Raw genomic sequence first — 9,155 nt, 5'->3', positions numbered from 1 at the left:
AATTACTTTTTTTCCCACATCAATCTACATCTCATACACCATAATGACAAAGCACAAAACAGGTTTGTAACAACTAAGCAAATTTAGTAGAAATAAAAGACAGAAAAAGAAAAGATCCCGTTGCATAAGTATTCATACCCTTTTCTGGGGCACTCGAAATTTAGCTCAGGAGCATTCATATTGCTTCTAGATGTTACTACACTTGGAGTGGAGTTAAACTGTGGCAAATTCATTTGAATGAGTCTGATTTAGAAAGACACACACCTCTCAGAAAAGGTCTAACAGCTGAAAATGCAGATCAGAGCAAAAACCAAGTCCTGAGGTGAAGATAACTGCCTGTAGAGCTCAGTGACAGACTTGCGTTAAGGCAATGATCTAGAGAAGAGTTCAGAAACAAATCTGCTGCATTGAAGGTTGACAGAAGCATTCTCCATAATGGAAGACGACTGGAACAACTAGGACTCTAGAAAATGTCTGCCAGCCCCCATCCAAGCTGACAGAGCTTGAGAGGTGAAAAGGTGAGGCGAAGAATGGCAGATAATTGCCAAATGCAGATGTGCAAAGCTTGTCACATCAGACCCAAAAAGACTTGAGGCTGTAAAGGTGCTTCAACTATGGACTGAGTTAAGGGTATGAATACTTATGCAATCTACTTATTTCAGTTAAATTTGCAAATCTGATTTTTGCTGTGTCATTATTATGGTGTATAGAGTGCAAACTGATGTGGGGGGAAAAAATTAAAGCAGTTTAACATAATGCTGCGACAAAACAAAATGTGAACAAATGAAGGGGTATAAATACATTTGCAAGGCACTGTACATTGTATTTTTCTTTTATGCCAAAAATCATTAGGATATTACGTAAAGATCATATTCCATTAAGGTATTTCGTAGATTAAGACAACTTTAAAGGCGATTTTCTCAATACTTTTTTGGCACAGATTGAGTTTTAAAAAGTTGTACCTCAAACAAATATTGTCCTACACTGTAAAAACTCTTACTATGATCTACACAATTTTTTTGGTGTAACATTTCTACACTTAAAAATATTAAGTTGTGAAATCATTGAAATATACTTTAAGAATCAAGTAAATGTAACTCAAAAGATTAAGTGGATTCAAATAACTATAGACTTACTAATCTCATAAATAATAGTGAGTAAAGGTAATTAAAATCCTTAAGCAAATGGAATGGTACTAAATTCAAATAGAGCAATCTCAAATATAAACATAATAAAAATCCTCACACAATACAATAGATATTTAATAGTATATCTAAAGGACAAAAAAAATTATTATACAAATGTTCTATATTTACGTTTTTACTTATATGTTTAACTGTGTTTACCATTTCCTCCATACTTTACAATAAATATAATAAAATCAGCTGATAAACAAAACAATTTTTAATGAAACATTTATTTGTCAAATTTGCCCATAACTCCAATTCAACCATACTTTGCAAGTGACAATGTTGAATACATTTTAAGACAGTGAACTGTGGATACTTGCAGACATAAATTCATAAATTCATAAAAAATGGCATTTATGCCCAGTTTCACAGACAGGGTTTAGACTAAGCCAGGATTAGGCCATTTAAGTAATTTTCCAAAACATTACTGGTGTGCATCTTGAGACAAAACAAAGGCACTAATATATTTTAAGATCAGTCAGCGCAAGCTTCGTTCAGCTGAAACAGCTCAGACTTACATTTTAGTCTGGGACTTGGCTGAAGCCTTGTCTGTAAAACCAGGGGTTAAAATTTTTGATTTACTTGCCAAATTAGACCAATGAAGAAAAAAAAAATTCATTAAAGGCCAAAGGTTAGTTAAAGATTGAAATTCTGTCATTAATTACTCACCCTCATGTCATTCCAAACCCGTAAGACTTCTATTCATCTTCATTTGTTTTTGATGAAATCTGAGATCTTTCTGCCCCTGCGGTGACAGCAAGGGCACCATGATCAAGGCACAGTAACGTAACAAGGACATTGTCCAAATAGTCCATGAGTGGTTAAACCGTAATTTTATGAAGCTATATATGAGAATACCTTTTGTGTGCAAAGAAAACTGAAATAACTTTATTCAATAAATCACATGGACCATTTTATTGATGTCCTTTACTACGTGTCTTGGCCTTGGACATTTCAGTTTCCTTGCTGTCTAACAAACAATACATCAATGGAAAGCCTATTTATTCAGCTTTCAGATGATGTAGCAATCTCAATTTAAAAAAAATGACCCTTATGACTGGTTTTGTGGCCCAGGGTCACTTATAAAAATTAAAATAGCCTTTTATAGTAATTTATAATAACCTTTTCACTTACAAAGCTAAGCTAAAGCTTAACTAAGTATTTTAGAATAATACATATTCATCAATATATCAAATATATCAAAATTTAATTTTTCATTAGTAATATGCATTGCTAAGAACTTCATTTGCACAACTTTATAGGCGATTTTCTCAATATTTAGATTTTTTTGGCACCATCAGATTCCAGAGTTTCAAATAGGTGTTTCTCAACCAAATATTATTGTATCCTAACAAACCATACATCAATGAAAAGCCTATTTATACAGCTTTCAGATGAGGCTTGACTAAGTATTTTAGAATAATATGTGCAAATAAACAGCGTACTGTATCTCAGCAATAATGTTTGTAGATATATATATGTCACAGATAAATCTACATTGTGACTGAATTAGTCATGAGGCCAAGTCCTATTGATGTTGAAGGTTTATTTGCTGTGGTGGTGTTTATTGTCATTTAGTCTTCTGGGAGCAAATAAAATGAATACACTCCCAGGGTTTTTTTGGAAGCATATTGAAGTCTATTTAATAAGATTTAAAACAGCATTATGAAACCAATAACAGTTCAAAAACAAAAGGAGAAAATAACCATGTCTTAAAAACACAATTCAACTATCAATCAAAATCTGCCTATAGTTGAGTGTTATTTCTACAGGTTTGTGTTGTTGTGGTGAAAGCCATGAAATGATTAAATGCCAAAATGAGAGAATGTGTCTATAAACAATAGTGAAATCAATAGCTCTGGACTATCCTGCACACATTCATTCAGTCTGAACTGATGAAGTGATACGCTCAAAATGAACTCTAATAAGAGCACCTGTTTTCTTTTTGCCTCATTAATTGGACCGCTGATAAATATTTAATCAGTGAAAGAAACTGCCATGCTCTATTTTAGTTCTTCACAGAAGCCCGGAAGCTTTAAGATAAATCAGGTTTGTTGGAATCTTGTTGCCACTTTCATTTACCTTAGTGACTTCAGAGCAGTTTTACCCTTCTGTTCTGTTCTAATCAAGTTTTTCAAGTGATATTATATATCAGATAGCGATGCTGATCCTTCAGAATGAAATGTAATGAAACGAAGGGGATTTGCTGTGACATACTGTACCATCCCAAGTGTCCTGTTTCCTGCGCAGATCTGCATAACAATGACTCCAGGACATTCTTGCAGTGACATAATTTGAAACCAGAGCCCCAAAGAGACCAACACCAACCCTTAGCAAAAGAAGTATACTTCAAGTTTATTTTATTAAGTATACTTAAGTAAAGTTCAAGTATATTTTTAAGTACACTGCAAACAATGCTTTTCTTACTTAGATTTTTTGTCTTGTTTCCAGCCAAAATATCTAAAAATTCTTGAATAAGGAAGGATTTTCTAGACGAGTAAAAATGAGTGTCTTGCTTTTAGTAAAAACAGGTCAAAATTAGGTGAGTTTTTGCTTGAAACAAGCAAAATAATTTGCCAATGGGGTAAGAAAAATAATCTAGTTGTCTGCTTGAAATAAGATTTTTGTTCTTACCCCATTGGCAGATTATTTTGCTTGTTTTAAGCAAAAAACTCACTTCATTTTGACTTGTTTTTACTAAAAACAAGATAATAATTTTTACTTGTCTAGAAAATCCTTCCTGATTCAAGATCTTTTAGATATTTTGGCTGGAAACAAGACAAATCTAAGTAAGAAAAGCATTTTTTGCAGTGTATACTTAATGTTGTAAGTATACAAATATCAGTGTACTAATAAGTGTACTATTTCAATACTTACTGAGACTAAATTGGCTCACTTTCTAGTATATAAAAGTAAGCATAACAGTAGTAAACTTTGAGTACACAACTAGTTTACATCTATGTTTTTAGTTTGTACTGCAAGTATACTAAAAGTGAACTATAGGTATACTGATAGTTTACTAATGAAATACTTTTTTATGCATTTTTAGTACACTTTGAAGTATAGTCTCAGTAAACTACTAGTTTAGTAGTTTTATACTGCAAGTGTACTCGTAAGTTTTCTTTAAGTGAACTTTACACCATACATTAAGTATACTACTATGTCCCTATTCAAGTATTAATTTGTATATATTTTGTTATATGAATATCTGAATATACAAAATATCAAAAGAAAGAACAGGATATCTGCTTGTAAGCAAAAAAAAAAAAAAAAAAAAACATATTTTAGCTTTATGTATTCTTTTTTATAAACAACATTTTGAACAAAAAGCTTAAAAAAAAAGGCTATTAATGATAATCAAACTGTAGATGGAGTCAGCCAACACCCCAAAGCTTGACAGTCATTATTATCTCTTAATGGGTCGACATTTTATTCCATAACGTTACACAGTTTTCCATATCTTTGGTTTTTGATGCTGTTTTATGTCTGGCGATTGTGTTAGATTACATGTGGAAGCATCTGTTGTTTCGGTTTCTTTTTCACTTGTGTTTTTTGGAAATTCTGTTCAGAAGATGTGTAATAGCACAATTTGTATAACAATGAAAACAAGGATTCTCAGAGCACAAGTATACCTCAAATATATTTAGACTTTTTCTAAGTATAACTCAAGTATACGTAAATGTAATTTAAAATATATTCCTGAAAAGTACATAAAACACATTTCTGAGAGTTACATACAAAGTAGACTGAAAGTATACTTTCCTATTTTTAGTTTTAAAAAAATATATATACTAATAGCACACTTGGATAAATTTATTTTCCGTAAGGGATATGAATAAAAAATACAAACACAAACAAAGCACAATGAATAAATGTTAAATTATATTAAATACATGTATATTTAATATTACAGGTGATAGTAATAACCCTGGATTTGATCATAAAGGCATTCTCATACATTACGGGTTATGAAAAAGCTGACAGTGGTGCAGTTGCCTTGGGCACATGAATACGCTTTCGTTTCTCCAATAGGGGGCAGCATGAGCTCTCAGGAAATGACATGCGGCACACTGCAGCAAAGTCATTTGACCAGGATATCAAAACAAGACCAGTGTTAATCAGCAAAAAACACCTCCATTATTGTGACAAATCACACTATGAATGTGCAGGAGGGTTTTGCAGTTAGTGTGCTGTTGAGAGGACAAACATGCGCTCCAGCAGGACACAGGGACTGTGTGGGGACAGTAGGTAGTGGAGGTTGCCTGCTGTTTGCAGGGAAGGCAGATGGTACATGCGATTGCAGAAGTGAGAAACACAAACAGGATGGGGGGATGAAAATGAGGATAGAGAAGCTCAATAATAGATGGAAACCATCTCACGTATTCTGGCTTTCTAACAGGCATGTTCTGGGATGCATCTGTGTTTACGTGTTGTTTATCACGCCTCTGACATTAAAGTGTTTGGACGAGCGTGACGCAACCCACCGCACATGCCCATCTCGATTATAAGCCCCTTCTCATCAGACCACCCCAACACTGGGCACTGAAGAACACAAACATCAAAGAGGGCGGAAGAGAGAGATGAATAATCTGGGATGAGAGGAAATGCTCATTGTTTAATTTATTGTAATTGATTTCAGTTGTCTAGGAAGCAATAAAGAGGGAAAAAAGTCCCCTTTTGAATCTGCCAAATGCAAAAGGGCCTCATTTTCAGTGCAATTTATTTCACAATAGTGCTCTTTGATTTAGAGTGTCATGAATAATCATTTAAAGTGGCTTAGGTGCCTTTAGCACATCGAGTATGGCATGCCATTTGTGCCAAAAAAAACTGAGTTGTCTGCTTGTGTTGTAATATGCTTTGTAAGTTAGTTCTCTGAATGAACATTTTGCTACGCATTTAAGAGATCATGCTAAATGGTATCTTGGTTGAAACCTAAGAAGGACTACAGAATCATTCAAGTTTAAACTATATGTGTCAGAGATACAAGCATGCAGCCATTTTTAGAATTTTGTCTTTGTATTTTTATTTTTGCTGTATCTTTGTAGATGTCTATGACATTGCTGTTGAAGAGTAAATAGATGGTGAAGTAAATTCACTTATTGTAGAGTTATCATGAGCATTGTAATGTTCAAAACAGATGTTGTAGCAAATGTCAGTAGATCTTACCTTAATGTTCAAACAGTTAAATATGTTGTATTAAGAACTGTATTTAATTCAAATAAAGGCAAAGAAAGAAAGAAAAATATTTTTAAAAAAGTCAAAATAAATACAAAACTAAAACGAAATGAAACTAGCAACAGTTATTGCAAACCTAACTGAAATAAATTAATAAATTCAAAAATAAATAACCATTTTTGTAATCATTATGCTCTCACCCCAGAGGAGGAATAAGGGACGATCAATGCATTGGAGATTGAGCGGGAAATTTACCTACCATATTTGCATACTTTTATCATCTAATCAATCTCAATGAGATTGTGGTTATTCTGGCACAAATTAAGCCCTGTGTCATACCATATTATTTTGATGTATTATCTTAATTATGAACATGCTTGTAGTAGAAACATTGGTAACACTTTCTATGAAGCCCCTATTTATAACACATTATAAGGGTATTTCTAAGGCATTATAATGAATGCATAATGCATTTTAAGAAACCTTATAATATGTTATATCATTTCAAGAATAATCATAACAACAATTATAATACATTATAATACTTGAGTATTTGAGGTTATAACTTTTAAGATTATGATGATTTATAACACACAATGAACGGCATATTAAATCTACTTAATTTATAATGGACTATATCATATTACATTTATTTTTTACATTATATTATGTTTTATTTTGATGGTCCCCTAAGTCTATTGATTATAAGCTTAAACTTTCTAACTACATGCCAACTAACACTCTTTAGAGTATCAGTAGGCTTAGGTTATGGTTAGGCTAGGTAGAAGGTTCATGTACTTGCAAAGTTACTTATAATATAACATAATAGTTTGTCTTTTGGGGAAACATCGAAATTTAGTGTTAGCATATATTCAGCATACTACTAATAATAATTACTGCTAGCTGACATGCAGTTGCAGACTTACTTATCAAAAGCTATCTGAAGGGTACCATCAAAATCATCAAACAGTTCATATTACACATTTATCTAAACTGATGCCTGATCTTAGGGTTCTTTGGGAAATATTATTATAGTTACTTATAAGTGGTATTTGTATGCTTTAAGTAAAGTGACATGAGTAACATGGCAAGATATGAGGCTTATAATATGTTATAACTATGAGGAGGTAATCATTCTCTTAAAAGCTATAACCACAAATAAGTAAAAATTATAATACATTAAAACTGTTCTTATGAATGCTCATGAGATGATATAACATATTATAAGGTTTTTTATAATGCATTATGCATTCATTATAATGCCTTAAGAATACCCTTATAATGTATTATAAATACGGGCTTCATAGAAAGTGTTACCGAAACATTTTTACAGTTTAAAGGGGTCCTATTATGCTCTTTTACAAAGTCTTTATTTTGTTTTGTGGTGCACTAGAACATGCTTGGTGGTTCAAAAAACGCATAATTTTTCAAATAATTTACAGTATTACAATAGCCTGACACAAATGGCTTGTCCGCCTTCCAAAAAAACTAAATGTGTTGTGATTGGTTAGCAGTCCCACTGCGTTGCAAATGGCGAACAGCTTAGACAGCGTTTCAGTCCTGCCACGCCCCTTACCAAAGCAGGAAGTTCTGTGTACAACTGTTAGCGCAAGCTAGATTAAAGTGATTCTTGCATTTTAAATGTGGATATTTTTCTTACAAAAACACAACGGATCGCTAAAGGAGGCTTTTGCTGACCCTCCCCACTTTTTATTATGGATCGGCTTGTTTTAGACTGATGAAGAGAAACACTAGTCTATGATGTTCTAAAGAGCCTAGGCTGGTCTTAGCTGGTTTAAGCTGAAAGTAGCTGGTTTTAGCTGGTCAGGCTGGTTTTAGCTAATGGTTTCCCAGCCTGACCAGCTAAAACCAGCCTGGCTATGCTGGAAAAGTGGCCAAAACCCCTCTAAAACCAGCCAGCTGTTTTTTTCACCAGGGTGCCAATATTATTTTTTATATAACTCCGATTGCATTCGTCTGAAAGAAAGGAAGTCATATACACCTAGGATATATGGAGGGTGAGTAAGGCCCAATCCCAATTCTATTTTCTACCCCTTCGCCTACCCCTCGCCCCTTCCCCTTGTCCCTTGAAACAAAGTGTAAAGGGGAAGGGCTAAAATATTTCCCCTAAGAAATGGGACACCACTACAACACTGTGATACGTCATCATACATTGTCGCTAGTTCCTAATGTTACGTCAGAGGACAAGCGCAGATGTTTATCACTCATTCCAAGATGTCAAAATGTTGTCATGTTGCAAAAAGTACAAATGTACGGTGTACGCACCGTTCATTCACATGTGGCCGTAAGCAAAACAAACAACGCATTATCACATGCGCGGCAAATTGCTAATCAGTGTAGTGGTGCCTGGAGAAGTATATATGCTTCATTTGTGAATTTCGTTTTCAACTTTCTATTTGAACGCGTTCGTTTTCTGGATCCTTGGACTAAAATGTTTACAGGGGTTCACTGGTTTAAGAAATTTCTGATCGTAAAAATCAGCTTCTTTTTATTTGTAAGGTATCGTTTTTATTATTATGTACTGATTTAAATTACTGGTGCAGTAGACGTATAGAGCGCAGGTGCATTAGGCGCAATCATCAAATACATTTCAAAGCAAGCCGGCTCCACGGTCCTGACTGCATCATCACTGCCTTTATTGGGTGTTTTGAGCGAATATTTACATTTATTCACATGACTGGATGTGGTGGACTGCCATGATTTTGGCGAATGCAGGACAATGAATAATGCGCATCAGAGGGGATTTAAAAAGTGGAAGTGTGTATACAC

Source organism: Garra rufa, chromosome 25 (assembly GCF_049309525.1).
Source record: "Garra rufa chromosome 25, GarRuf1.0, whole genome shotgun sequence".
Lineage (NCBI taxonomy): Eukaryota > Metazoa > Chordata > Actinopteri > Cypriniformes > Cyprinidae > Garra > Garra rufa.
The sequence above is the reverse complement of the archived record's forward strand: the minus strand, read 5'-3'. Positions refer to the sequence as shown.